The sequence below is a fragment of the Ctenopharyngodon idella genome, chromosome 14 (assembly GCF_019924925.1).
Source record: "Ctenopharyngodon idella isolate HZGC_01 chromosome 14, HZGC01, whole genome shotgun sequence".
Taxonomy (NCBI): domain Eukaryota; kingdom Metazoa; phylum Chordata; class Actinopteri; order Cypriniformes; family Xenocyprididae; genus Ctenopharyngodon; species Ctenopharyngodon idella.
In genome coordinates this window covers 14,002,530-14,006,977 of record NC_067233.1, presented here as the reverse complement: position 1 = coordinate 14,006,977, position 4,448 = coordinate 14,002,530, and the positions used below count along the sequence as shown (strand labels likewise).

The 4,448-nt window shown below is 35.2% G+C and overlaps 1 long non-coding RNA gene across 1 annotated transcript; it reads left to right on the top strand.

Moving 5' to 3' along the window:
- The first annotated feature begins 975 nt into the window (after window positions 1-975).
- Window positions 976-3,260, top strand: LOC127494632 (uncharacterized). The gene is made up of 3 exons (XR_007924926.1): window positions 976-1,218; window positions 2,162-2,603; window positions 2,774-3,260. It is a non-coding gene; the product is annotated as an uncharacterized LOC127494632 (long non-coding RNA).
- Window positions 3,261-4,448: the final 1,188 nt, after the last annotated feature.

The following is a 4,448-nucleotide window of genomic DNA, read 5'->3' as shown; positions in this document are numbered from 1 at the left end:
TTATGCTATTATCCTCTGTAGTGGACACCAGGACTAAGTTGTTTAAAAACATAAAATGACATGAAATGACATGTATAGGCAAAAACAATGTTTTTCCCCAATGAATTTTTAGGCTTCAGGATTTTTTTAACCAAACTTTGTTTAAAAATTATTCTCAACTATGTTATGAAAGATACAATGGAATTAACTGATATACCATTTTACTGTGGGTAAAATAGCCATACATGAGTTTTCCCATTCAATACAATGCATCTATACACTGTATCTAATTTGCATATTAATGTGTTCTTGGGGCAGCATGTAATGAAAAAAAGAAGTGTAATAATATTTTCATAATATCTAATAATTAATAGGAATATTAATATATAATTTCTTTCACTATTCAATTGTTGTGTCTGCCACAATGCCTGATAAACATGATTTAAGTCTTGGTGTCCTCTACAGTTTACATGTATGAAATCAATGCCCTGTTTTGTAAAAGAAAGTCATATTTTGATTAGAAACCCCATAATATTTTCCTGAGATGTTGATTTATAACAATTTGAAAATTAATCCGATATAAATGATAATGACAAAATATTATATTTCCATAAGAGTGCTAATTTTGATAATTAAATTAATGTCAGTCATATTTAAAGACCAAGGAGAGATTGTTGTCATGGTGAAACCTCAAAAATTTTGGTATCTCTGCAAAGCCCTGAATGTGCTCTTTACAGGACTCCTGAGTTAAAACTGTGACAAGTATGCTGTCAGAGAAAATCACTAAAATATAATGTACACTACAGAGGACAAAAGTTTAATCCTGGGTCCCAGGAGGATATCAGTCATGCTGGGCTGTGTTCGCTTTTATTCTCGTGCACTGCCTCATTCTCCAAACTGAACAACCAATCAGAGCGATCTCTCTTATCGACTAACATGCTGAAACGGCCGAACTACCACCAACGTGAGCCCGACCAGAAGCCGGCGTGTGGAACACACCGCAAAAACTAGTCCGACAGGCGCTCACACGACGCCATATTGAGTTTAATGCGGTTGAAAACGAGTGTTTATGGGATAGACTTGTCTTTTCAATCGCAAGCACTTTATAAAGGTCCTAGATCACGTAATTTTCACAACTCACAACTTTAAAAACTGCTTTATGGAGTTTTGTCTGGTGAAAGGTTTTTTTTTTCTTTTCTTTTTTATCGGAAAGACGTCGGCTCATCGGCTGAACAATCGGTATGTTGTTAAACAACAGTAGGCTACAATCCATTGAGCACACTGTACTTCTGTAGGGTACCCTTACAGCCTTGTTTTCATTTCTATCAAAAATTAAATATAATGCAATCCTTATTAAGCCTATATGAAGACGAGTTGTAGACAACCTTGAGGTAAACAGTGTCAATAATATGTGTCAATAATATTTTTTTGATTTTTTGCACCTCTTCTATGATAAATATTTTCTGTATTACATTTGATTTTGGTATATTTGAGGGGGTATGAAGTAAAAAAAAAAAAAAAAAAAACCTGTCACAGTTATGCAACTGTTTTAATATCATACGAAGCAAAAAAGCTTATTAAAAGTATAGAATTTTTAAATAGAAAACTGGTTTGGCAATTTTTTTTTTGTTAATTTTTATCTTCAGGTTGTTCAGGTTGCAAAATATCATGTGGGTGACTCCCTAAAAACTTGATAATATTTATGAATTAATAATAACTTGTTTACATTATAATATTATTATTATTATTCAAAGTAATATTTACTTTAAATACATAAAAACAAATACTGTGTAAGAAAAATATGTACTTTTTACTTGATGGTTATATTTTTCTTATCACTAAATTGAATCTTAAAAAATTTTAAAAACCATTTGAAATCAATATTAATATAAAAAGTACATAACTTGGCACGTGTTTTAAACTTTTTCTTTTTTTTTAATATATCTCCTTTTCTTTGTTGTAGCCTCTATATGTCATTGACCCATGATCTTTTTTTTTATCTGTAAGCTTCAGTGAAAATTTGGAGAAACGAGGACAAAAATAACAAAATGAATAAAATAACATGCTTGAATTAATAAATATGAAGAAAAGATGGCCGTGGATAACTCATGTGATGGAGTGAGTGGTGGAACTCATATCCGGACTTGTTGCGATTGTGAAGTTTATTTCCTTTCTCGCACAGGGATGTTTTAATAACAGGCTGGATGAGAGCCCCGTTGCCTGGCAACCGGCTGCTGTCAACATGCAGGCTGTGTTACCGTGGGAACAGGACGACTGGTGGGAAGAGTGGGACACAAAGCTGACTTCCACCAAACAGTGATCAGCTGACATCTGGGGTCAACATCATGGCTCTTTTAGAGATCCGACAGGTTAGAAACTTCTTCTGCACTTGAACACAAACACTCAAAGACGCCTATTCAGAAAGCACACTTTTTTTTATAACGTCTCTGCTGTGCTAATGGCTTGTGTGTGTTTTGGATTATGCATGTGTGTGTCTATGTGCATGTGCATGCAGGCCTCTTACCTTCCCTATTTCATACCCACATGCTTCCATTGTCTGGGTCGTGGTTGGCCGGTGCTCCACTGGAGTGGTTTTAAGTGCTGTTGTGAGCGGAATGTGAGAGGTGAGGGAAACTGGGGTTAATTATTTGCTGCATATTAATGGCCAGCAGTGGCGTTCAGTATGGAGAGCCAGTCTCCTTCACACCGCCTCCAAAAATGTGACATTTCCAAAGAGCACAGAGTGAGAAATGTCTTTTTTTCTTCTTTTTATTTATTTTTTTTCCCCCTGCAGAGCCAATACGCTGCTTCAAACACTTCTGAGCACCCCATTTATGGCCAGTTCTCTCTGCAAATGCCGGCTCTTCACATTTTTCATTTGCAAATTGGATAACTTGAGGTTTGATGAACAAACTGTTCCTGTTTAAAGACTTTTGGGCTTTACTGCTGTTAGGAATAAACCAACTTCTCATGACTGCAGGGCTAAAGCAATTTTCAATCACATTAGGGCGCGTTGTTATTTTCTTCATTGACTAATGTGTATTACTTAGATGTTTTTCTTTTTACTCCTGAGGGAGTATATTATTTTAATCTCAACTCAACAAACTCCTGTGAATGCATTTACTTGGCACAGGCATTGATATTAAAGCCAATAATTTCGACTTTTAGGTCAGCCCCCCAAAAAATGAAATTCTGTCATTATTTACTCACCCTCATGTCTTTCCAAACGCAAATGACCTTTCTTTCTCCTGCGGTACACAAAAGAAAGTGTTTTTCATGCTCTTTTCCATGCAAATACAATGAATTTGGGCTGAAGCTTTCAATTTTTTTTTTTCATAAAAGACTTTTGTATGCACTATATTTTGAGTTTTCGATAGGTTTGTATGAAAGACAGTTCAAAACTCTTATTCTCTAAAAATATAGACTTTCTTACTTGCTTTCCTTCGTGTGTTCAAGAATTGATAAGAGAAGCAATGAATGAATCATTCTTTTGAGTTCAATAAAATGGTTGAGCTGGTTTGCAAAATCCGTATGAATGATTTTTTGGACTGAATTGTACTGATTCAGTTCTTGAGTTGAACTCACTAACACAAAGATCTAGTCGTAGTGGTTAAAAACTCATTGAGTGTGAAGTTTATCAGTGAAAAATAGTTAAAATTTAACTAGTTCCTCACACAAAGCTATCGTATGACTTTAGAAGACATAGGGCCAGATTTATTTAACAGGGCAAATTAGCGTGAGAGCGCAATCGCATAAAAGCGCCAGTGGGAGTGGAAAGCTCTGCACATGATCTACTGACGACGCACAAAATAAGGAACACAGACGCAGCCGAATAATTTCCATAAATACCAATGCAATCTACCAAGAGCAGCGCAAATTAAGCATGGGATTAATATTATCTGAGGACCTCGTGTGATTTAGAAATTACCCATATTCGCACGGGATAAGCGAAGACTGTGATTTTATTTGAATTTACTGACTTGTCTCCCGGATATCATGTCATTCACATTTCACCAGGTTAATATCTAATAGCTCAAGCTTTACTCTTGATTTATTTGTAACACATTAACCTCAAATTATGATGTGAGCCCCCTCACTTGATTGTGCAATAGTTTGGATAGGCCATTGCTTATAAATGTCTTGTCGTTATAAGTCTAGCTGTATGATATATCATAAACATTAGAATGTTCCTTACCACATGCTGCTTATGTCATCCATATCTATCTAATCTTTCTTTTTGTTTTTGCTCTTCTGATGGTTTTCAGTTTTCTCTTATCTGCAAATTGTATAGTTGTATAGTGTATAGCGATATGACCCAGCACCCAAAATACTATCAAAACACTCCAACGCGAACTCCATTCTTCGTGAAAGATGGATAAAAAGACGCACAGGAAACAAAAACATTGAAAAAATTATATACAAACCCACCAAATCACAGAGATTCGCACAGGACTAATATTATCACAGGA